The sequence below is a fragment of the Mustela lutreola genome, chromosome 1 (genome assembly GCF_030435805.1).
Source record: "Mustela lutreola isolate mMusLut2 chromosome 1, mMusLut2.pri, whole genome shotgun sequence".
Taxonomy (NCBI): domain Eukaryota; kingdom Metazoa; phylum Chordata; class Mammalia; order Carnivora; family Mustelidae; genus Mustela; species Mustela lutreola.
Window position 1 is genome coordinate 203,989,232 of NC_081290.1, and position 26,938 is coordinate 204,016,169.

The following is a 26,938-nucleotide window of genomic DNA, read 5'->3' on the forward strand; positions in this document are numbered from 1 at the left end:
CAGTTTTTGTGTAGACATAATTTTCAGTTCTTTTGGCTAACTACCAAGGAGTGTGATTACTGGAATGGTATGGCAAAAGCATGTTGAGTTTGGTAAGAAACATCTGAAACATCTTCCAAAGTGACTATACCATTTCACGTTCCTATCAGCAGTGAATAAGTGTTCCTGCTGCTTCAAATTCTTGTCAGCATTTGGTCCTGTCAGTGTTTTGATTTTGGCCATTCTAATAGGTGTGTAGTTGTATCTTATTGTTATCTTAATTTATAATTCTCTAATGACATATAATGTGGAACATCTTTCCATATGCTTATTTTCCATCTGTATATTTTCTTTGGTGAGGTGTCTCTTAAAGATTTTGGTCACTTCTTTATCAGGCTCTTCATATTTTTATTAAGTTTTAAGAGCTCTCTGTATATTGCAGATATATTTTATCAAATATGTCTTCAAAAAATATTTTATGCCTGTCTGTGGCTTACTCCTCATTCCCTTGACATTGTTTTTCACAGCATGGAGGTTTTAATTATAATGAAGTCCAGCCTATCAGTTGTTTCCTTTGAGGATTATGCCTTAGATATTGTATATAAAAAGTCACTGCCATACCCAAGTTCATCTAGATTTCCTCTTATGTTATCTTTTTAGGAGTTTTATAGTTCTTTGCTTCACCTGAAGGTCTCTGATCTATTCTAAACTGATTTTTGTGAAGGTGCAAGGTCTGTGTTTAGATTCATTTTTCACATGCACATGTCCAGTTATTCCAACAACATTAGTTCATTGTATTGCCTTCGCTCCCCTGCCAAAGATCATTTGGTTATATTTATTGGGTCTATTTCTTGGCTCTCTATTCTACTGATCTATTATCTATGCTTTCACCAATAACACACTGTCTTAATTAAAGTAGCTTTACAGTGAGTCTTTAAGTTGGGTAGCATCAGTCTTCCAGCTTTGTTCTTCTCCTTCAAGAATATGTTGACTGTCTTTTGCTTCTTCATATAAACTATGGAGATATCCACAAAACAACTTGCTATGATTTTTATTAGGATTGCATTAAATCTATAGATCAAGTTGGGAAGAATTTACATTTTGATGATACTGAACCTTTTACTCATAAACCTGGAATATCTCTCCATTTGTTTAGTTCTTCTTTAATATCTTTCATTAGAGTTTTGTAGTTTTCCCCATATAGATCTTGTATATATTTTGTTAGATTTATACCTAAATGTTTCATTTCGGGGAGTGCTACTCCAAACAGTAATGTGTTTTTCATTTCAAATTCCACTTATTCATCGTTGGATTCACTTTTCTCCTTGCTGAAATACATTCTTTAACACATCTTTTTGTGAGGGCATGATTGGAAAACTCTATTGTCTGAAAACTCTATTGTGTTTTTTCTAGCACTTGAATAATATTTGAATTGGAGCTTAAACTCCTGAGTTGACAGTGATTTTTTTTCTTTAGAACTTTGAAATACTACCCCTTTGTCTTTCAGCTTCCATTGTGTAATAGACACAATATGTGTGTCCCAGCAACACATCCTCTACCTGAGCTAGGGCTTATTCCCCAGCTGCTGTGAGGACTGTTGTTGACAGGTCACAGCTACACCCTTCTCAGGAGATTTGCCCTTGGCTGAGAAGAGCTGGCTTACCCTGAAATTACAAGGAGGCTACGTTACCCCCACACTTCACTCCCTCCTCCTCCTTCTCCCATTCCCGCTGCCTCATCCAATGACTGACTTACATGAGTAGAGAAGCATAGCTTTGTTGCCTCAAGGTGGAAATGGCACCTCTGGTGCCATTCATTGATCCCCAAGGACTGGACTAAGACTAGACTTTAGTTCTTGTCTAACAAGTAGACTCTAGACTGTTCCCTTGCTCTAACTTACTGCCCTCACTCCGTTACAGGTTTTGTCCCTTCAGTAAGTAAGTTGCATAAGAATCTCCATCTCAGGGGCACCTGGGTGGCTCAGTCGTTAAGCATCTGCATTCAGCTCAGGTCATGATCCCAAGGTCCTGGGATTGAGCCCCATGTCAGGCTCTCTGCTGTCAGGAAGCCTGCTTCTCCTTCTCCCACTCCCTCTGCTTGTGTTCCCTCTCTCACTATGTCTCTCTCTCTCTCTGTGTCAAATAAATAATAAATTAACCAACTAAAATTTTTTTTTTAATTAAAAAAGAATCTCCATCTCAGGTTCTTCTAGAGAACTCTACCTAAAACATATTTTTACTAGTACTAATGATTAGAATAATGTCTAAACATTACTGAGCACTTAATGTAGAATGGACATGGAGAGATAAGTTCTTTACCTGTATTATTCCATACAATTCTCACAATGACCCTATGGAATAAGAACACTATTATTCCACTTGTATTAGTTTTCTGTGGCTGCTGTAACCCATCACCACAAGCTGAATGATTTACAACAGAAATTTATTCTTTTACAACTCTGGAGGCCAGAGGTCCCAATGAGGGTATTGGCAAAGTCACAGCCCTTCTGGAAGCTCTACGGGATAAACTGCTCTTTGCCTGTTCCAGCTTCTGGTGGCTGTCAGCATTCCTTGACTTGTAGCTGCCTCATTCCAATCCTCCCTCCATTGTCACACTGCCTCCTCCTCTTCTGTTTGTCAGTGCATGACTGCACTTAGGCCCACCTGGATAAAACAGGACAAAAATCTCACAAGATCTTTAATCACATTTTTTTGCCCAATAAGTTAATACTCACTCTTTTGCCATATTGGGTAATGGTCATACATTCTGGGATTCAGGAATTGGGCATACCTTTTTTAGAGGCTACCGTTCAGCCTATTATACCAGCTTATAGATGAGAAAAGAGAGGACAAAGGCAAAAGTAAAAGGTCTGGTAAACAGAAATCACAAAATAAGATGAGAGAAATACATCATAAAAACAATAAATTTAAATGGCCAGAGCATCTCAGAATGGGAAAAAAAATTAGCTAAATGTGGTTTACAGAAGACACACCAAAATTATAAGATTCAGAAAGTTTGAAGAAAGAGAGACTGAAAAGGACATTCCAGCAAACCCTATTTCAGAGAAACCTTGAGCAGCCAAATTAATGACAGACAAAATCAACCTTGAGGCAAAAGGCATTAGTAAGAATTAGTTGGAAGTATTAATCATGATAGCTTATGGTGCAATAATAAACAACCCCAAATTTGCAGTAACTTCCAAAGGAAAAAAAAAATTCTCATTTCTCACTCGGCAACACGTTCATCACAGATTGAGACCAACTCTGCTTTATAATACGTCCACTCCTTGGATTCAGACTAACAGATTAGTCTCTGTCTAAAACTGCTGGTGTCTGAGCCAGAAGGAAAGAAAAAGATATTATGAACAATGTGTTGGCTATTAAATCCATTTGCAAGTAATGCTTCTCACTTCCACTTGACTTCACTGCCCAAACCAAGTCACACAACAAAATCTTGCCAAGGGGAAGAGAAGTAAAATCTTACCTTAGTTGGGAGAGTAAATATTTTAACAATACTACTATCTATCATATTGGACCACTGCAGAATGATCAAGAAAACAATTCACCTGTTACAAAAATACTGTCATTTCATGCAAATAATTATTTAAACCTCAAAATATTTTTAAACTGACAAAATTACATTTAGAAAATGAAAATTTCAAAATCATACTTGGAGATTTAAGATATTTCTATCCAAAATGGATAAAGCAAGTACATGGAATTACTAAAGACATTGAAGACTCAAGCAACAATGTAAGGAAGTTTGATCAAACAGACATGCAGAAAGAATACTGCACCAATGGGACACCTGAGTGGTTCAGAGGGAGCCTACTTTTCCTCTGCCTGTTGCTCCACCTGCTTATGCTCTTTCTCTCTCACAAATAAAAAAATAAAATCTTTTTTAAAAATAAAATTAATTAATTAATTAATTTTAAAAAGAATGCTGCAACAACAGAGACTATCCATGGAGCATGCATAAAAATTGAACTTGAACCAAAAAGAATAAATTAACTTGACCCAGCACAGAGAGACAGCTCAGAAATTTTAAAAGTATCAACATCATATAGAACAAATATTCTAAGCTAAGCAAGATAGTTTAATATCTCATATACATATATACATATATTTATACATATATGTATATATTTTAGAATATTTGTTCTATATGTATTTACATATATATTTACATATATATGTCTAATGTCTAATGATATCAAATGATATATATGTAAATACATATAGAACAAATATTCTAAGCAAGAAAGTTTAATAAATACATGTTAGAAATTTCAATGCATTCTTAAATAATCCTTGGATATAGCAAATCATTAGCTAATATTTAAAAGTGAGCAAAACTATACATATTATATTTATATATTAAAACTTACAGGATGCAGCTAAAGTTGTATTTAGAGGTAAATATATAGCCATAAATGCATTTACTAGAAAATAAAGATTGAAAAATACCTAAATAGCAAGAATATAGAAAATAATAACAACGTAGTGTACAGAACTTAAATAATGATAATAATAAAAAAACTAAAAACAAAATATATAGAAAATAAAGATTAGGGATATCTGGGTGGCTCAGTCACTGGGCAGCTGCCTTCAGCTCAGGTCATGATCCCATGGTCCTGGGATTGAGTTCTGCATCAGGCTCCTTGCTCAGTGGGGAGCCTGCTTATCCCTCTGTCACCACCCCCCCGGCTTGTGCTCTCTCTCATTTCTCTTTCTGTCAAATAAATAAATAATATATTTAAAAAACAAAACAAAACAAAACAAAAATTAGAGCCAATAAGAAAGTTTGACAAGTTTGTTACAGAGGTAATCAATTTCTAAAAATCAGTTGTGCTCCTACATACAATGATATCTTAAAATAATATTAAAATTTTTAAATTGACCAAATAATAGAAAAATCATAATGTCAAGGAATAATAATAAAAAAGCCATACATCATATGTCTGAATTATAAAATTTTGTTGAAAGATGTTAAAGAAAACATAAAAGAAAAAGGTGATATTATAAAACTATTCTCTTCAAATTAATCTAAATATTATGTGTCATTTAACTAAATTCAGACAAGAATCTTCAGGAACACTGAAAAGCCACTTCTAAAATGTGTACATAAAAATCAAATGATGAGGGCACCTGGGTGGCTCAGTGGGTTAAGCTGCTGCCTTCGGCTCAGGTCATGATCTCAGGGTCCTGGGATCGAGTCCCGCATCGGGCTCTCTGCTCAGCAGGGAGCCTGCTTCCCTCTCTCTCTCTGCCTGCTTCTCTATCTACTTGTGATTTCTCTCTGTCAAATAAATAAATAAAATCTTTAAAAAAAAATCAAATGATAAAACCTTCAATATAATGAACCACGGTTCATTACCTAACAGAGTGATGACATAGGTCTCTGAGGGAAGAGTGAAATGATAAATAAATGGTGTTCACCCAACTCAGCACTCATGTGGGGCAAAAACATATATTCCTCACTCCGTACCAAAAATATATTCCACACAGATCTAAAAACTAAATGCAGAAGAAATTCTTAAAAACCTTTGGAAGGGGGCACCTGGGTGGCTCAGTTAAGCATTTGCCTTTGGCTAAGGTCTTTATCCAGGGTGCTGGGATCGAATCCCACATCAGGCTCCCTGCTCTGCAGGCAGTCTGCTTCTCCTTCTACCCCTCCCCACACTCCTTCTCTCAATCGCTCTCTCTTGCTTTCTCTCTCAAATAAATAAAATCTTAAAAAAAAAAAAAAAACTTTGGAAGAAAATGAAAGAAAATCTTTATGTCCTCAGGGTAGGGAAGAATTATTTAAAGCACAAAAAGCACCAGTTATAAAGAAGGCTTATAAAATTCCCATTAAAACTGAAAACCTGTAACATGAAAAGTTACCATAAGCAAGTTGAAAATACAAACTACAGATAAGAAAAAGATGTAAGACATATAACTAACAAAATATTTCTATTCAGAACAAATAAAAACAACTAAATAAGCAAAACACAAACAATCCTATGGAAAGATTGGCAACTGGAAGAAACAGGCAATTCACAGGGGGATTAAAGTGGAAATGGCCAAAATGTGAAAATACAGACAACCTCATATTTACAAACTTACACTCATAGAAATGTAAATTACATTTCATATCCATGTATTTGACAAAAATTAAAATGTCTAATGATATCAAATGATAGTGAGAATGTGGAGCAATTGGAACTAGCAGCAAGCAAAATTAGTACAAACACTTCAGGAAATAATTTGGCTAAATCCCATTAGGCTGAAGATGTGCATAGCCTTAAAGTCTAGCAACTGCAATTCTATGTTCCCCAGGGAAACCCCATGTGTATGCATTAGGAGCCATCCATGAGAATATTCATTGCAACATTTTTTGTAACTGGAAAAATACAGGGAAACAATTGAGAGACCAGCAGTTGAAGAAAGGATACATTATGATATAATCATGCACCAAAGAATTCTACATGAAAAAAAAAAAATAGACCTACAGTTAGTAACACAGACAAATCTAAAATATATATCATTGACCAAAAAGGGTATTTGTTTTTTACAAATAAAACAATTTTATGAAATTTAATACCAAGGAAAACAATCATTTATGATGTTAACACATGTAATAAATATAGTAAAATTAAATTGTAAAAACAACAAATGAGGGGCACCTGGCTGGCTCAGTCAGTGGAACATGCAACTCTTGATCTAAGGGTCATGATTTTGAGCCCACGTTGAATGTACAGATTTTTTTTTTATTTTCTTTTCTAAACTAACATATAATGTATTGTTTGTTTCAGGGGTACAGGTCTATGAATCATCAGGCTTACACATTTCACAGCACTCACCATAGCACATACCCTCCCCAATGTCCATAACCCAGCCCCCCTATCCTTACCCCCAACCCCCCAGCAACCCTCAGTTTGTTTTGTGAGATAAAGAGTCTCCCATGGTTTGTCTCCCTCCCAATCTCATCTTGTTTCATTTTACCCCTCCCTACCCCCAACGACCCCCTTCCGTGACTCTCAAATTCCTCATATCAGAGAGATCATATGATAATTATCTTTCTCTGATTGACTTATTTTTCATAGCATAATACCCTGTAGTTCCATCCACATCACTGCAAATGGCAAGATTTCACTTTTTGATGGCTGCATAGTATTCCGTAGTATTCCATTCCATTCCCTACACCACATCTTTTTTTTTTTTTTTTTAGATTTTATTTATTTATTTGACAGACAGAGATCACAGGTAGGCAGAGAGAGAGGAAGGGAAGCAGGCTCCCTGCCGAACACAGAGCCTGATTCAGGGCTTGATCCTGGGACCCTGGGATCATGACCTGAGCTGAAGGCAGAGGTTTTTTTTTTTTTTTTTTTTTTTTAAGATTTTATTTATTTATTTGACAGAGAGAAATCACAAGTAGATGGAGAGGCAGGCAGAGAGAGAGAGAGGGAAGCAGGCTCCCTGCTGAGCAGAGAGCCCGATGCGGGACTCGATCCCAGGACCCTGAGATCATGACCTGAGCCGAAGGCAGCGGCTTAACCCACTGAGCCACCCAGGCGCCCCTGAAGGCAGAGGTTTTAACCCACTGAGCCACCCAGGCACCCCACACCACATCTTCTTTATCCATTAGTCCATTGATGGACATCTAGGTTCTTTCCATAGTTTGGCTATTGTGGACATTGCTGCTATAAATATTTGGGTGCACATGCCCCTTCAGATCACTACATTTGTATCTTTAGGGTAAATATCTGGTAGTGCAACTGCTGGGTCATAGGGTAGTTCTATTTTCAACTTCTTGAAGAACCTCCATACTGTTTTCCAGAGTAGCTGCACCAGCCGGCATTCCCACCAACACTGTAGGAGGGTTTCCTTTTCTCCATATCCTCGTCAACATCTGTCATTTCCTGACTTGTTAATTTTAGCCATTCTGACTAGTGTGAGGTGGTATCTCATTGGGGTTTTGGTCTGTATTTCCCTGATGCCGAGTGATATGGAGCACTTTTTCATGTGTCTGTTGGCCATCTGGATATCTTCTTTGCAGAAATGTCTGTTCATGTCTTCTGCCCATTTCTTTTCTTCTTTTTTTTTAAATTTTTATTTATTATTTTAATTTCTTTTCAGTGTTCCAGAATTCATAGTTTATGTACCACACCCAGTGCCCCATGCAATGCATGCCCTCCATAATACCCACCACCAGGCTCACCCAATCTCCCACTCCCCGCCCCTCCAAAACCCTCAGATTGTTTTTCAGAGTCCATAGTCTCTCACTTCAACTTTTCCCAACTCCCTTCTCCTCTCCATCTCCCCATGTCCTCCGTGTTATTCCTTATGCTCCACAAATAAACAAAACCATATGATAATTGACTCTCTCTGCTTGACTTATTTCACTCAGCATAATCTCTTCTGGTCCTATCCATGTTGATACAAAAGTTGGGTATCCATCCTTTCCGATGGAGGCATAATACTCCATGCTATATATGAACCACATCTTCCTTACCCATTTGTCCGTTGAAGGGCATCTTGGTTCTTTCCACAGTTTGGTGACTGTGGCCATTACTGCTATGAACATTGGGGTACAGATGGCCCTTCTTTTCACTACATCAGTATCTTTGGGGTAAATACCCAGTAGTGCAGTTGCAGGGTCATAGGGAAACTCTATTTTTAGTTTCTTAAGGAATCTTCACACTGTTCTCCAAAGTGGCTGCACCAACTTGCATTCCCACCAACAGTGTAAGAGGATTCCCCTTTCCCCACATCCTCTCCAACACCTATTGTTTCCTGTCTTGTTAATTTTGGCCATTCTAACTGGTGTAAGGTGGTATCTCATGTAGTTTTGATTTGAATCTCCTTGATGGCTAGTGATGATGAACATTTTTTCATGTGTCTGCTAGCCATTTGTATGCCTTCATTGGAGAAGTATCTGTTCATGTCTTCTCCCCATTTTTTGACATGATTATCTGTTTTATGTTTGAGTTCTTTATAGATCTTGGATATCGGCCCTTTGTATATATTGTCATTTGCGAATATCTTCTTCAATTCCGTGGGTTGCCTCTTTGTTGTGTTGTCTGTTTCCTTTGCTGTGCAGAAGCTTTCAACCTTGATGAAGTCCCAAAAATTCATTTTCACTTTTGTTTCCTTTGCCTTTGGAGACAAATCTTGAAAGAAGTTTCTGTGGCCGATGTCGAAGAGGTTACTGCCTATGTTCTCCTCTAGGTTTTTGATGGATTCCTGCCTCATGTTGAGGTCTTTTATCCATTTCAAATTTATCTTTGTATATGTGTAAGAGAATGGTTGACTTTCATTCTTCTACACATAGCTGTCCAATTTTACCAGCACCATTTATTGAAGAGACTGTCTTTTTTCCACTGTACATTTTTTCCTGAGGGTCCATATCTGGGCTCCCTACTCTGTTCCACTGGTCTATGTGTCTGTTTTTATGCCAGTACCATGTTGTCTTGGTGATTATAGCTTTGTAGTAAAGCTTGAAATCAGGCAACGTGATGCCCTCAGTTTTTTCTTTTTCAACATTTCCTTAGAAATTCGGGGTCTCTTCTGATTCCATACAAATTTTAAGATAGCTTGCTCCAGCTCTTTGAAAAATGCCAGTGGAATTTTGATTGGAATGGCATTGAAAGTATAGATTGCTCTAGGCAGCATAGACATTTTAACAATGTTTATTCTTCCGATCCATGAGCATGGGATGGTCTTCCATCTTTTTGTGTCTTCTTCAATTCTTTCATGAGTGTTCTGTAGTTCCTTGAGTACAGATCCTTTACCTCTTTGGTTAGGTTTATTCCCAGGTATCTTATGGTTCTTCTTCTGCCCATTTCTTGATTGTATTATTTGTTCATTGGGTGTTGAGTTTGATAAGTTATTTATGGATTTTGGATATTAGCCCTTTATCTGACATGTAATTTGTGAATATCTTCTCCCATTCTGTCAGTTGTCTTTCGGTTTTGTTGACTGTTAAGTAAAGAAAAACAACAAATGTAGAGCATTGGTACCTCTGAGGAAGGGGAAAAGAATGGGATTGGGGGGGAGTATAATGGATCTCAACTAAATACAGCAAGAGAGAAAATGTTAAGATTTGGTAAGTCTGGTTGGTGAATACATGAATGTTCTCTATCATTCTCTTTATCTGATTGTATTTCTGAAACATTTCATAATTCTTTTACATTTTCTTTGAAAAGTTAGCAGATAGAAAGGAGTACTGGAGACTTCCTCACCAGCTTGCTCCTGCATGAAAAAAGGTAAAATTCCCATCCTCTGTGGGCTGCACAGTTGATATGTGAAGAGAAAGGGAATAAGGTCTGTCAATCCCATTGAAACAGTACAGCTGGACCTTCTAGAAATGGGAGCCTACTCTCTTCCCTCCCTCCCTCCAACTGGTCTTTGCTGTATCTATTTCCTGTTTCTGTCTCTTCACCATGGGTTATCTACTCCTTATATCTTCCTGGTCCCTCAAAGCACCCCAGTCCCAAAACTACATGACTTTTTAGCCCATATACCTACAATGTCCCCTTCTGTATCTCTGAGTTCAAATTCCTGAAAGAATCTGACTGACCACTGCTATGGACAGCTGGCCTTGGACCAAGAGTCTACTTCTAATTCAACAAGCTTCACCTGACGGAAGAGGAGATTATGATCAACATGAATCCCTCCTAGGAGTTGTGGGCAAGACATAATCTCAAGCAAGGTTTGACAAAAGTACACAAACTTTTCTGGCCAGTTCAACAATCCAGTTTAAGTTGGAAGGAAAGTACATGGAATTAGAACAGGAGTCTGCTCAGAATTCAAGAATATATATGACACTGAAGCATTCTTATGTGGATGTTTCCCACACTACTTCTTGAGTGGCCATCTGAAAAGTTGAAAAAAGAGAATTCCTCACATTAGACTCTTTGCACGGACAACAGACTCAATGAACAAATGAGAGGTAGGCAGAAAAGTAGCATGGCATAGAGAATGGGGAGAGAGAAATTTCTCCATCTGTGAGCAGACCCTTATGTGAATAAGAAGTCAAACCTAACACTAAAGATGAGCTTTAGGAGAGCCAGGCCCCAGACTGAAGTCACTATCCCCACCCGTTGGGGTCCTGTCCTAGAACTATGATCTCAATATTTATCTAATTGCTATTTATCTAATTGCTTTAACCAGAAGCTCAAGCAACCCTTCTTCATTCTCTCTCATTTAACCCATCTCAACATCCTACTGTTTCTACCCCCTGTGCTTCTCAGTGTTTGCCCACGCTTCCCATTTCTTGTTGACATCTCCCACCTCTTTCATCTCACCTGTTCTTCTGCAAGAGTTGCCCATGATGCTGGTGAATGAGTCTCCAAACACCAGCAATGTGATTTATGTTTTCATTCAATCATCATCTCTAACATGTCCACCATGCGTTAGCCAAAGTATAAGCCCTGTGTAGGCACTAGTTAGAAAAGCCATGGTGGCCCTTGCATTTTTAGTGATGACAACCATTAAAAACATAAAGCTTAAAATCACTAAAAGTTGGGTACGGGCTCTGAAGGGAAAGAGCTGTGTTCTTTGAGACTTTTTAACTAGGGAAACCTAATGTAAATTGAGGCAACTGGCCAGGCCTTCTCTCAGGAAGAATGACTTTTGACTGAAAACTGTCACTTAAAACTTTTAATTATCCCCCCTTTTTAGGATAAATGTAATCTATGGCAAGGCCAGGCACAGTTCAGCTTCTGCTTCCCTTCCTGCCCAACTTCACCTCCTCCTCCTCTCTAGCTCTCCCCTCTCAGCGATGAGAACACCTCTCCAATCCATGAAAATGCTATTTTCTCCCACGTGTCAGCACCTGCATCAACAAAAAAGCTGCTTCTTGTCCTCTTCCCCTCAGCCCCCATCATCTAACCAATCATCTGTCAATTAGCAGTTAAACATCCCCTTGCTCTGAGAAGCCACATCCTAAAACCCCTAACAAGAGGGTCATCCCAAATCTGTGTATCATATAAATTGTTCCTTCCTTACACCAAATGCCCTTGCAACTGTCTCGTCAACATCTGTTAGAACTCTACACTCCATATGTGCAGGGACACTTCTGTCTTCTTCCTCACTATATCCCCAGGGTGTGGATTATTAAACATGCTTAATATATAACTGCTGAATAAAGAGACCAATGGATCAATGATATGACCATTTTGGCTCTGTAGAAACTCCATCTTAGAATTGAAAAGGACCCAGAAGTCACCTATCTTGCCTGCTGCCAAATGCCCACATCACACACTTCACAGCCTCTTCCAAATTTTGCACCTGTCTCCCCAGGCAGTAGGGAGCTCCTCAAGGACAAGGACAGCAGCTTATTCATCTTGGTATCTCCTTCCTCTCTAGAACCACTAACTAGACTAGAGAGTTCCAAAAAGATGATTATCTTTGTCCACAACCTAGAAACTATGTGGCACGGAGCTAGCGAGTGACTTGTCTAAAGAGACTCCAACAGATCCAACTACAAATATACTCATTCTGGCTCCTTCTGCTTAATTTCCTCATCTGCATAGTTTCATTGAGGGTCATTCTCAACTCCTCGCCAACCTGCCCTGCATGTCCTTCCGTCGTATCCAAGATTCGCACTTTACAACATCCCATTTTCTTCCAAGAATCCCCTTTCTGGGTGTCACACTGTGCCTCTGTCACTGGCCAAATGCCTAGCAAAGCCCTAGGCTTCTCCTCGGCACTGTGATCTCTATTATAGGGAATTAGCAAGGAGCCAAAGACTGCCACACACACACATACACACACACACACTGTGAGCTCCAGGAATGGAGTTTATTTCATTTCCCCATCTTTAGGGCAGCCTCCAGCTTTAAGTCCTCCACCGTTGGCAGCAGCCCTTGCTTTTGGGAGAGAGACAAGCAACTTTAGAGTGATATGGAAATCACCCCCCAAACATTTGCAAGCCTTGCAGGACTTGGAGCTGGTCCCAAAGCAAAATCAATCAGCCCTTTTTCCCCCTACACTTGCTGCCTCCAGCTGAGCCCCATCTCATACAGTGGAGCCCAGTGAATGAGGTGCACCTGATAAGTCCCAAGAGGTCCCAGCCCCACAGAAAATCGCACGAGAAAGGAGGAGCGGGGGAGGGAAGGGAACAGAGCCAGGCCTGGGCCAGCTGCCATACCCAGCCTCCTTTTGACAGAGGCCTCTGCCTGCACTGAGAAGGACCCTCGGCTAAACCACAAATTTACACGGCAAGGAAGTGATCCTGCTGGATTGTTGGGCCCAGTTCCTGAGCTTTGGAGACTAAAAATGTTCAGTCTCTCAGTGTCTGACTCAGAACGTCCTAAATCCCCCTGGCTTGTCAGAGTAACAAGTGATATTTGCAAGTGAATGTTGTGATACTGGTATTTCTCTCCATCTCTGATCCGTAGAAACCTAATTGTAAAAGATTCGCTGGATTCAATCCTCTGATGAGACAATGAAATTTCAAAGAATCCATAAAGAGAGAAAGCCTTAAGCATACAGTCCCATAGATGTGCTCTGAAATTGTTAGTGCATAGGTATAGTAGTGTCACTCCACCCATAAGAGAATTGGGGGAATTTATGAGGAGAGGGGGGAATCAGAAAGATAAGACACTGACCAAATGAATGGAGGGATAAGTGTTGAACAGTAATGCCATTAGGAAAAACTCAAGGTATTTTTACTTAATCCTTGTTGATATTTTCTTGCACCATCACACATTACAAGTTCTGACCATCACTGCTACACACCAACCCAGGATTTCCCTAGCAAAGCCCCTGCCAAATCCTGTTATGTCAAAATAAGTATCAAAATATTCAGAGGATTTGGATACACTTAGGTGATGTCTCCCTCCTCACCAAGTCACCGGCTAACTAGGTCAAAGAAGAGTAAATCCAAGAAGACTAGGAAACTGAAGCATTAAGACACCTCCTACCACGCAGGGGAGGAAATTGTCTCTCCAACACTGGAAGCAACAAGGTGCTATGTTGTGTTGCTGTGGCTTTGGGTTCCACTATCCCTATGTTTAGAGAAATACCACAAACCTGGGAATGAGGCAGTTTTGAGTTTTACCGCAGGCCCACAATGTTTTAACCTTGGATAAAACACTCAACTTCTTAGAACATCGATTCCCTGGGGTAGAAAGAAGGATATGGATGGGAGTAATGTCATATTCTTTGGTGTATTTTGAGGCCACTAACTGTTATCAATGGTGTTTGTGATTTGTGAGAGGCTGCCATGCTCATCACAAAATTCTCGTCATCACAAAATACTGCCCTAGTCAGGCAAGGCAGTGCATCAGTAGGACCTGCAAAATTACAAGAACGTGAAAGCCATGTTTGTTGATCCTTACTGGTAAATGATAGAAAATCCTCATGAATTATACAAGATGCCTCTTGTGTAAACAGAGATATCATTTAAGGCAACAAAGTCATTTCTGAATTGTGCTTCAGTGACTATGAACTATGCATTCCTGCATAGTTGCAACTTCTAATTTCCTAAACAAATCCCCTGTCTCCCAAAAGGAAGACTGAAAACACATCCTCACATCCAACTGAGGACGAACATCTCTGAGACTGCATATGGTAGCTTCTACAGCACTGGTCATCTACCTTTTCCTCGAAGTTTGTTGTTTACTCTCAGGGGCTGTTCATTTTAGTGGTCGGGATATTTCCCAAACCCAGGGCCCTTGCAGACTGGGAGAATTAAACTCATTTCCTGCCTGCAGTCTGTTTCACTCCTCTGGCCCTTCTCCCACACTAACCCAAGGATGCAGCTGTGTTTGGGCTACCATCCCTGCAGGGGGAAGGAACATTGCTGCAAGGCAATAAGAGCATGACAATTAGAATAAACAATAAAATGAAAAATTTATCAGCATTTTCAAAATACAAGTTTCAACCAACAGCACTGTATATGGAAGTTGGACAATTCCCTTTTGGCAAACATCCTAAGTCCTCAGAAGCAGGGAGACCACCTGTGTCCTTCTACGAGAGTCTGGCTGGGACCACCTGGGATTTGGCCAGAAGAGGGCACTTTCTCAGGTTGGTTTTTTTTTTTTTTTCCTTTTTCTTCTCTCCTGCTGGGAGTTTGCTGCTTTTGCAATGTGATTTCTAGGCTTCTGAACTATCAAGCCTCTGAGAGACAAGCTGGAAGGAGAATGAACATTCATGGGGCTGAAGTAAGACAATCATCCCTGCTTTAGGGAACGAGATAAATCCAAGCCACCTGGCTCCTAGGAAGATATGGCCAGGCCAAAGAGGACAAGGCTGGAACAAAAGCCAAAGAATTCAACAGGAACCAAAGGGTACAAGGCAGCCTTCAAATCTGGCCAACTATCTCTTCAGAAAAGCCAATCAGAGCAGGGAACAGAATGAGCTGGCAGTATGAAATTTTAAATACCAAAGCACGGGAAAGTTAAAAACTTGCCTACATTGCCCTCCCTGTCTTCCAGAAAGCCATTGTTTATGTCAGTGTGTGTTCCATATTCTTTATATAATTATATATAATTATTGTCACAAGTTCAAGTTCATCACATACGATCTATTTTGTGATTCACTGTCTCCACCTGAAACACAATGTTGCTTCTCAGTCCACAGTTGTTCAGAGCACCAGAAATCCAGTGTAACTAGAATCAAAGGGAATTTATTCTATGACTCAGGAATCTCTCCTAGAACCCAGGAAAGGATAGCTGGGACAGGAGGGGCCAGTGCCAGCTCACAGCTCTCTAAGGCACATGGTGCCCTATCTCTACTCTCTCTGCACCGAGTGTCAGCCTCTGCAGCCCAGTCCCCTGCTTCTGGGCACAGCAGTAACCCAGGGCTGCCCTGCTGGACCTCTCTCATCCGTAATGCATAACACCAACTGACTAAACTCCCAATCCAAATGTCTAGGGTAGGTGATCTGGCTGACTCAGTTTATGTCATCTGGACACCCTGGAAGTAGTCAGCCGTGGCTGGCGGGAACAAGAAAGGCAGGGAATTGACGTGCCAGTCCGTTAAAGAAATGGACTTACTTACAAATGTTATTTACTGTTTCTTCAAAGGATATGCCAGGAAAACAGCCTGTATTAGTCAGGGTAGACTAACTGCTATTTACAAAAATCCCAAAGGCTGATTTCTTGCTCATTTCCCAGTCTACTTTAGACCAGTGTGGTGGGGGTGGGGGAGAGTGGTGGCAGAGAGGGGCCAGGAGACACTGCTGCTATGGTCATTCAGGGACCACACACCCTTCCATCTATAGTCTCCCTACTTTTCAGGATCTTAGCGTCCTGAACTGGACCTTTTGAGCCCAGCTGGCAGCCAGTGAGAGGAAAGGGCTAGGGAAGAATCTGGAAGTGGTGTACATTACCTTCACTGACAGGCTCCTGGCCACAGCTAACCATGGACCACATAGTCATGGACCACTGAGAAGACTAAAAGGCTTTGCTAAGCACTGGCTAGTGTGTGCTATGGCCCACCTTTTTGTTTCATTCCTTTTCCCATGCCTAGACCACATAGACACCCCCCTCCCAGGTAGAACAGCACACTCCCTGCCTCAAAGCCCTATCCATCTGGTGTGGCTATGGCTCCTGTGAGTGGTGGCCTATGAAGTAAAGGTAAGCTGTTTGCCATCCAGAAACCCAACTTAAAATAGTGAAATAGGGACAGGTAACTACCATAACCACAACAGACACATTAAACTGTCCCATCTGAGAGAAAAAAAAAGTAGAATGGGAGACCAGTCTGAAGCAGATCTGATATATACCTGGGCAGATATCTTCCCTATGACCCTTACCTCTGACCATCAGGAAGTTGTTCCCCATTGACCATCCTTCTGGGCCACGTGTTAACTAGATGTTAGGGGTTATGCCTCCTCAGATTCTGGGAGACGCGCACTGCTGGTTCCTGCCAAATGAGAGATGTGAGGCTCATGGGTTTTTGCTTTCTCGCTCCCTTGCTTTTTGCAATAAAATTCCTCAAAACTTTAGTAGCGTCTGATCCATTTGATTCCAGTCAGTTTCATTTATTAAAATACACAAACACACACATATTCAGGGTTCTTTCCTAAATATAATTCTAAAATGTGATTTCTTCGTTTCTTCTCTCACTCTCGTGCCTTTTTCTCAGCAGCTGTCATGAGGTCTTACGGTGAACAGAACAACTGAAAAGTTTTAATGGGTCACTCTCTCACACAAACTCCCTCAGTCAAACCTCCTACTGTTTAAAAAGCCATCAGCTTTTCCAAACCCTTTGTGGCAGACTATGCTTTCCCAAATACAGCCATGGCCATAGTAGTTTCGCCTGTGTCACATATTCTCCGAGAACCTTGACCCGCAGCCATCATGAGGTAGAGTCTGCTTCCCATCCCTCCAAGTACAGGCAGCCCTTAGAGATTTGATAAAAAATGAAGAGCATGAGGCAGAAGGGACACTGCATGACCTCTGAAGCCATGAAACAAAGATGATGCACTTTCCACCTGGAGACCCAGTCACCATCTTGTAAGGAAGTTCAAACTCACCGATATGGGAGACCAAATGGAGTAGGCCTTTGTGGAGTGGCAAAGAGGTCCCCAGGCACAGCCAGAATAGCCACCAGGCATGAGCAGGTGAGCCTCCCGATGATTCCAGGCCCCAGCCTTCAGGTCTTCCAGCTGAGCCCCAAACACTGCAGAGCAAAGACAATATGTCCTTGCCTGAATTCCTCAGGCACAAACTCTTTGAGTATAATAAATCTTTAAGCTCAGTGTCAGCTTAGGCTTACAGCACTAAGTTTTCAAGTACAGATGGTCCTCTACCTAAAGTGATTCAACTTACAATTTTTTGACTATCCATCCTATGGTGTGAAGGTGATACACATTCAGTAGAAGCTATACTTCTACATGAGTTTTGCATGTTGGTCTTCCCTGGGCTAGCAGCCTGCAGTGAGATCCTCTTTCCTGGTGCTGGGCAGGGGGAGCCACAGCTGCCAATCAGCCACACGGTCACAAGGGTCGACAACCAGTACACTTGCAACCATTATTTACCCATCCCGTTGTTCACTTTCTTCACAGAATTCAACACATTACGTGAGACATTCAACACTTGATTATAAAACAGGCTTCGTGTGAGAAGATTGTGACCTGATGTGAGCTAATGTAAATGTTCTGAGCACATGCAAGGGAGGCTGGGCTCAGCTCTGAGATTTGGTACATTAGACATATTAAATGCATTTTTGACTTAATGATACTCTCAATTTATGATGGGTTTGTCTGGATGTAACCCCATCTTAAGTTGAGGAAGATCTATAATTTCTTACACAGTAGTAATAGCTGGGACGTGTTGGATGACCAAAGGTCCATAGTTTCTCTATCCCCTTTCATGTTTCTTGCAAGCCAGCTAATTCTAATTTCAGCTAATTCCTAACTTCCTTTTGCTTGTGATACCTTGCCAAAGAAGACATTCTAATAGAAGCCCACCATACATAAACATGCACACACTGCTGCTATTCTAGTTTCTAAACTCTGCTCCCAGAGCTGAATCTCAGGAGTGCATGGTCTCCTTTCCACTTTATCACTGTGAGGTTCTCTCAAATGCTTTGCCACAGCAACACAAGCTCTCCAGCCTTCTGGCCTCCACAGGTGTCTCTTCGCCTCTTGCCACCTGGCTATGCAGTCAATGTCTCATGTTTTAGACTATTTGTGATGGAAGTACCCACTTCTGGGACCAGTTTCTATATGATTTGGGGTGGACTGACTTCTATAACAAAGAATTCCAGAATTCAACAGCTTAACATTTTAAAGTCTTCTTTGTCACTCGTATCACATCTGATGTACGTTGAGATGGGAGAGCCTGTCCGACTCAGTTTGACTCTGCACCCTGCAGCATGGAGAACAGGTAGTTTGTCTTGTGACAAGGCCTGCAAGTAGCAGAGCTCACTTCCATCCTGACTGGCACAACTCAGTCCTATGGTCCCACATAACTATGGGGAAAGCTTGCATGGCTCAGCTGTACCCCAGGAAGAAGAAACAGGTTTGATGGGCAGCTGGCCAGTCTCTTCCACTGTGCCCACAGTCAGAGAGTGCAGGCACAACAGTACAACGCTACATTTATGCTGTGCTCTGACAGACCCCTCTCCCTAGAATCTCTGCTCGGTCTTCCCAATAGCCTCTTCTTATAGACTTGCTCAAGGTTTGTCTAGGTACGACCAGGGTGATAACAGGAAAACGGCCTCAAAGATGTACATGTCTTAATCCCCCAATTCTGTGAATATGTTACCTCACTTGCAGATGTAAGGTTGAGGACCTTGAGATGGGGAGAGGACCCTGGTGGGCCCAATCTAATGGCACAAGTCCTCGAAAGCAGAGAAAGTTCCCTCAGCTGTGGTCAGAGAGCGAGACATGTCAGTGAAAGAAGGGTCAGAGAGATGAATGACATTGGCTTTGAAAACAAAGGAAAGGTCCATGAGCCGAGGAACCCTAGAAGCTGGAAGAGGCAAGCAGAGGCAGACAGGATATCCAGAAAGGAATGAGGCCCCGCTGACACCTCAATTTTAACTCAGTGCGACCCATGTTGGACTTCTGACCTACAACACTGTCAAAAAACAAATTTGCTTCTTAAGCCACTACGTTCTTGAGGATTTGTTATGGCAGCAATGGGAAACTAATACAGCCAGTAACTGCTCTCAGCTCTAAATTCTGAGTCTAATCTCTCAGTAGTGTGTAGCATCCAGTGCTCCACAGAAATACACTCCATGGTCTTCAAACTTGAATCTGGTAACTCTACCAGAACTCTGAACTGCTATGTCCACACCCCACTCTCTTTAGCCCTCTGGAATTTATGCGAGCTGCCCTGAAGTCAGCAAGTACTGGGTCTGAGTACTGTTCTGTGCACACACTGTCAGTCATGGCCGTGACCTGCTGGAGCTCAGCCTCTGCTGGGGCAGATACACGGGCTGACCAGGCACTGCTGCTGTTCTGTCCAAAGGCACGTCTTTGAACAGAGCCCTCTGGAGAAGAGCAGGCCCAGGCTCCACACGGACATCAATATATCCTACAAGTGACCATTGGAGATGGAGCCCTGCACAGCTCAGCAACATAAATAAATAAATAATTAGGATCATATGGTCACCCCAGTCTCACTCCTCTCCCCCCTTCTCTTTAGAAGCCTCCCTCCTGCCCCACAAGGCTCTCAGCCTCCCTTCCTCCTACCATCTTCAGTATCTCCCCTCAGGAAAGGATCTGAAAATGACTTCCCTTGAGGGATATGATGGATATGTACCTGGCGGATAATAGCTTAAAGGACTACACGTTTTTTACAGAAGCCCATGGAAGATGGGCCCCTTTAACATAAATCTATAATTTAAGAAAAAAAAATGAAGTGTGAGATTTTAGGCAGCTGGTGAGGTGAGAGAAATATTATGAGGGTTTCCGAATTTTCTCAGGATGCCTTGAACAAACAATATGCTGCCTTCCCCCCTGTGAATGATGTCAAGCCCAACCACGATGACATACACGCATTTGAGGGAAGAGAAGGGGCTGGAGAAGAGAGCTGGAAAGGGGTCAGAATTGAAGGCACAGACATAGAACCGGATATTATTTAGGTTACATGAACCCAATGGGGGTTAAAAGTGTGCTTTAAAGTTTATGGCTGGGAAGAGAGCAGAGAGGAGCAGGTGGTGGCCTAGTTCATGCATTGTCACTAGGGCAAAGTCCTTTGTCTCACAGTCCATTGCCTTGTGGTTAGGTCACCATTCCTGCTCGCAGAGGAATGGTGCCAAGCACGCAGCCCACCCAGCAGCTCCAGGCCTCTGCAGCTCCCCTTGGAACCATAGCTCCTGGAGTCCCTAGCTCTCCTGGCTCCTGCAGGCCTATTTCTAAATTTGCAGGGCTGTTCTCAGCCTCCAGGGCAAAACCTCCCAGCCATCGGGCTGGATCGGGCCCACAGGTGCTTGAAGAGCACAAGGAGATTCCCAACAGTCTTTCCAGATCCTCTGGGGAATTCCTGACACGAGCCCAACTGGGATTCCCTGTGATGAGCCGTAAAAATCCATTAGCATAATTAGATCAGACACACTATGATGTCATTACACTTCCTCTACTGTCTGCTCCCTTCATTAATAAACACATACTCTAAATGTAATTGTCTAGTCCCATCGTCCCTGTCCCTGAATTAGCTCCCATGTGCAAAAGGGAAGGTAGAGAAAATAGGGTGTTATCGACTTTTCCCTCTGACATGCCCATTTCCTTGCAACCCTGTCTCTGCACATCCCAGCACATCCCAGCCCTCCTGGACTGAGAGGAACTTGGCACCAGTTCTCCTACATGGAAGGAAAACTGCACATTGAAGTTGCAGAATCAAAGGTTATCCCATTGGTCTGGGATGGTTAATGGAAGGACTTCCCCGAGGCCAAAGAAGAATCAGGTCCAGGGGGCATTAGGAGAAGACAAGGAGTGGGCAGGCACACAAACATGCAGAATCTACTTTTGGGCAACCAGACAATCACTGTGGATAAATATTTCTGGCTAAACCATAGGTGCAGGAAAAGTTAGGACTGAAGGAACGTTGGACATCATCTGGTTCCCTTAGTTTAACTGAATTTATTACTGGGTCTGTGCACCTCAGAGCCCCTTTAGTTCCATCTGTATGACAACCCTGAGGAGCCCCAAATGTCAGAATGTGCTACAAATATTCTACCCACAAAGAAACCCTTTCATTTCACAAAGGAAGAACTGAGGCGAGAGACAGGATAAGACTCAGGACCGAAGGGGTCCAGTCAGGTGCGAGCAGGGCAGTACCTGGAGACCAGGTTTGCTCTTGGCCAGTCCAACGGTCTCACAGTCGTACATACGACTGAATCACTGTCCGAGGGCCCAGGGAGAAACAAAGTGGGATGAAACAGGATTTCACAGCAAAAGCCATCCTTTGCGTCCTTACCTACAGAGCTATCATTTCATGATGTCTGAGATAAGGGGTGGAATTCAAAACACATCAACAGTGTAAAAGGCATGAGAAGAGGCAGAGAGGTTTTCTTTGGTGAGAACTGGTATTATTAACAACTATAACAAGTAAAGCCTAACATTTATTGAGCATGCCAGACCCTCTGCACAGCACTCCTTGTGCATTCTGCCAACAGACCTTCCTAACAATCCCAAGACAGAAGTATTCCTGTTCCCATTTCCCAGTGAGGAAACTAGAGAACACAAAGATGAAGTAATTCACACGTGGGAAATCATGGACCCAGGACTCAAACCAGATCTGGGTTGGCCCACCTGCTGACCCAAAATACTGATTCAGCCCCTGGGGACACATCCTCGGCCCCAGGCTTGCAGGTACAACCAGATACCTTCAATTCAGCCATTCAACAGGCATTTATTTACTGAACAGACTAGGTGTCCAGCACTCTTCTGGGCACTGAGAGCACTATGCTGAGAAAAGCAGGCAAGCATCTGCTGTCCCCTTGGACTACCCATGCAGTGCCGAGAGGCAGACAATAAACATAAAACTTAGAAAATGACATACCCTGTGACAAGGTGGTGAGGATAAGTGCCACGGGGAAAAAAGCAAGAAAGGGGAATTCAGAAATGCTGGAGCAGCATAATTTTAAATAGAGTGTTCAGAGAATGCTCACCTAGAAATTGACATCTGGACAAAGAATTGAAAAGGTTAGGGAGGAAGCATGTGGTTCAAAAGTTGCTTGTGGATGGCAACAACATGCTTGGACCTTGAGGGCATTTTGCTAAGTGAGGTAAGTCAGACACAAAAAGACAAATACCAAATGATATCACTTCTATGTGGAATCTAAAAACAAAACAATTGGAAAAAGGAGCTCGTAGACAGAGAACAGACTGGTAGCTACGGGGGCAGCGAAGGGGGAATGAAAAAGAGATGAAATCAAAGGAGCTTTCAGTAACAAAGGCCCATTAATAATCCTCTCAAGGAAGGGAACTCAGCCCTGTAATGAAGATCAAATGAAGGAGCTGCCTGTCCTGCCAGGGGTTGAACTGCGTTCCCTTAAAATTCATATGTTGAAGTCCTAACCTCCCATATCTCTTCTTCGGAAAAAGGTCCTTTGCAGATGAAATCGGTGAGGATGAGATCCCCTGGAGTGGGGGGCCCTAGCCAGCATGACTGGCACCCTCATGAAAAGGAGACATTTGGACAGGAGGCCCCCCACACAGGAAGAGCTCCGTGTGAAGATGCAAGGAAGACTGGGGTGATGCAGCAGAAGCCAAGGAACACCACAGACTGGCAGCAGACAGTCAGAAACTAGCAGAGGGGCACGGAACAGATTGCCCTCCTAGACAGGGAAGGAACCACTCTGCTGACACCTTCGTTTCTGACTTCCAGCCTCCAAAACTTGTGAGACAACCCATTTCTTGTGTTCAAGTCATTCTGTTTGTGATATCTGCTTCAGGGCAGCCCTGGCAAAGGAATACACCTGCCCAGCCTGTTGCCCATGCTCGTGGTGGCTGTTAGGAAATGGAGAGGGAGGAAGGCAGAAGGCTGAGGCAAAGAGGAAACAACAAGCGCACTTGAGAATTATACATTGAGAACTCTGGGTGCTGTCAATAGCATTTGGAACTGAATGGAAGCTAACTGTTCAGAAACCTACCCAAGTTTTTAGGGTGATTGAACACAGAAGAAACTACTACCTGGCCTAAGAGAGCCAGTGAGTGGAAAATTCGGACCCGCAGGAAGCAAGCTGTGAAATTTATGCAGCTCTCCAGAGGACAATCTCCCCGGCACCCTCCTCAGATATGACTGTGGAGGGTGATAGACAAAGGGCTGAGCAGGAGCTTCAGAGAGCAACCGACAGGGACACCTCTCACAGAGAGCTCAAGGAGGGTGTTATCAAGGAATGAACACCCCCAGGTCAGGGTCAGCATCTTCATGTTGCCTGCCCAGCAAGATTTCACCATTCCATGGCTGCTGTGTGGCTGCCAATTAGCACTGGCCAAATGGGCAGGGTCTTGTGAGGATCTCGTCCTCACTCCCCCATTGTATCTTGGATAGTTTGCCTTTCTAGTTCATAGGTAGCTGGACTATGAGAAGGAGCAAGGAAGCTTGACAGGAGACACCATGGATCTCAGAGGCCACAGTGCCTGAGTGTTTTGTATTGGAAGCAGAGTACCAGCAGACACTTGGCAATGGGAAGGGCTACCTGTGGTAGAGCTTCCCAGCTGTCCACAATATCCAGTTTTCCGATTTTTTCTATTCTCTGGGCTCACAGCTAGGTTATGTTTCCTACTCTCTGGTGGTTAAGTGTGGCCTCAAATATGAGCTCTTACCAGCAGAACATGAGTGAAGGTGGTGGGTCTCTTGTCTAGGCCACAGCTTTTAAGAAGTGCCCATGCCCCCACCTTGCTCTCTTTCCCCTTCTGTCATCTACACAGAGGGGCATCAAGACTTTCCAAATCAAAGAACCACAAGATGAAAGATCTTGAGTTCTTAAATCATCATGGGACGGAACACCATCTGCTGATCAGGAATTCCATACCAGTGTTACAGGGACAAGGAATAAACCTCTAGTTGTACTAACACCGGACATTTTGGATCAGCTAGCATCATCTCATCTAATATATGCAGCAATCCAATCAACAGGGAATAACAAGAACTTCTCTGCCGACGCCTCAAGGTATCATGAGATAATCCTGGATTATGGTTTGGTTCTAGAGTCAGAACTACCATTAGCCATCCCCTTATCCCCAAACAAGTCACTTCACCTAAGAGTGTAGGTCTGCCCTAGAAGGCCTGCCCTGCTCAGGGCTTCCACACAGCACCTCCCAGGCTAAGCACCTGGGGCTCCAGACAACACCACACAGAATCATCTCACCTTTACCTGTTGGGTCTATGTTGTTTTTCAAGTAAGAATTTTGTTTGGAGAAATGACATCTTAAAGGATGTGTTGATAAAAATAAAGTTTGAGGTCCCTGTTCCGTGGGAATCTCTGAGGACCTTTATTTTTACCATGGCACTCAAATCCTTTTACCCTCTCTTGACTCACTCACACCAGGCTGCCAGCCAGTTAAAACTCCCAGTCAAAACACAAATGTGGCTTCTATGAAAATCTGATCAGAGCATGTCCCAACCTATGACCCTGAGCCCTGCCTCGGAGGGGTTCTGGGAGCTCAGACATGGAGACAACAAAAACACTAACACAGAGACCAGAGGCAGCATGGGACAGGCATCATGTTGATGCCTCCAATGTACAACTCTATTTCATCCTCACAACAACCCCATGAAACAGGCATCATTTCCCTTTGATGCAGGTTAAAAACAACAACAACAAACCTGAGGTTCAGGGAGCTATATAACCTGCCAGAAGTCACAGTGCTAGTAAGTGGCCCAGCCAGGATTCCAATCCATGTCCATCTGACTCTAAAGCCTTTCCTCCAACCCAATGCCATGTCCACTTCACTCTCTATTTGTTCAGTGGGTGAGGATATGTGCTGGGTCTTCTCTCTGCTGCCACGTGCCCCTCACTGCACTTACCATGGCCACTGAAATCGGGATGAGCTCTCCTTGCCCACTTGCCCCTTGCCCCCTGCTGCTCTGAGGATGGTGGGAGTGAGGGTCAGGTCGATGCTCCGAGTGTGTGGACAGGTGAGGTCCTTCCTCCAAAGCTCTGAGGCCTGCTCCTCAGCTCGGCACATTTACATTTCTTAAATAACCACTATAACATAAAGTAAATGTACATATTTTTACAGACTGGTATGAAGCCATTTCAAACATTATCCAAGGGATCCAGTAAATACCTTCTCTACCGTTTGCATAACTGCTTGCTTTTTTCCTTCTTTCTGTCTTTCTTTTTTTTTTTCAGCTTAAATCCCTCTGATACCAGTCTAAGTGCTCAGACAATGTATGCTAATTATACTGGTTAATTTCCTGGCTAAAGAAAATAAAAATCACTTCAAAGCCAAGTAAATTCTATTTTACTGTCCTCTATTTTATGGGGCCCAGCCCTTGTTCTCCCCCAGTACCAAATGCGAATCAATATTTAACTGAGAAGGGGATGTTTGATCCTAAAGAAGAGAAGCAGAGTTTATGAAGCCCAGTTTTCTTTCTCACATCTATCAGCCATGCACCGCACAGCTGCCATTATCTCCATCTAGTTGATAAGGAAACGGAGTCTCAAATATATTAAATGAATGTTTTGAGAGACTGAGAAATAGTATGCGATGGCTGGAGAAATGGTGGAGGCCCTGCTGGGTCCCAGGCTCTGTAAACAAGATCTTGGGACTACTAAGGCCTGCCTGGGAGCCCAGCAGTCCAAACCAACCCCCACCAACGCCTGAGGGGCTTTTCTTGGCCCAGGAGAGCTGGTCCAAGACCAACTCCTTCCAAATCTCTTCTTTAACCCCTTCCTTCTCCACATTTTGTTGACAAAAAGTGAAATCAGAGGTCTCCATTTTCTCGTAACTTCAATAAAAGCCCATTCTGTTTCCCCTCCCCCAATTTATGGACAGAGAAATTTTAACACAGAAAAAGTAAGTGGTTTTTCCTCCAGACTCTTCCAAGGATGGAGTCATCATCTTGAAAGGACATTTAATTTGCCTCCTGTTTTCAGGCAGAACTCCCACCAACCCTCGCAATACAGATGGAGATGACCCTCCGGCCCCTGAAGCGCCCCACTCCCGACCACCTGCAAACACTCAGGTGGGCCAGCCTGGAGGGCAGTCAAAAAGTCACAGCCCCAAAACCCTTCGGCACATTGTTCCTTTGAATGCCAGGGGTTTGTGTGAGGATGAATTTCAGAATTTGGAGCCAAAGATTGAACTCAGAAATGAGGTTGTGTTGGAATATTAATGTCAGAGGTGGGAGTGGAGGGGACAAGGCAGAGAAAGCCAGAGAGGGAAAGAGAGCCGTCTACTTCTGTCAGGTGCAGGCTCCAGAGCAATAGAGATATACTGGGAGTTCAATTTCTGTTTGCCTGAGCCAGGGAGAAAATCTAATTAAATATGGTGTCTGAGTTTGGAGAAGCCGGGATGGGGCTGGAATATAAAGTGTGGCGGCTACCCATAGATCAGA

At 42.6% G+C, this 26,938-nt stretch overlaps 1 long non-coding RNA gene across 1 annotated transcript in view; it reads right to left on the minus strand.

Moving 5' to 3' along the window:
- Positions 1 to 2,431: 2,431 nt before the first annotated feature.
- Positions 2,432 to 26,938, minus strand: part of LOC131820691 (uncharacterized) — a 37,246-nt gene continuing 12,739 nt past the window's right edge. The window contains exons 2-4 of the long non-coding RNA XR_009349739.1: positions 17,452 to 17,597; positions 16,729 to 16,838; positions 2,432 to 2,642 (exon numbers count right to left, since the gene is read on the minus strand). This is a non-coding gene — a long non-coding RNA (uncharacterized LOC131820691). The remainder of the gene's footprint in view (positions 2,643 to 16,728; positions 16,839 to 17,451; positions 17,598 to 26,938) is intronic.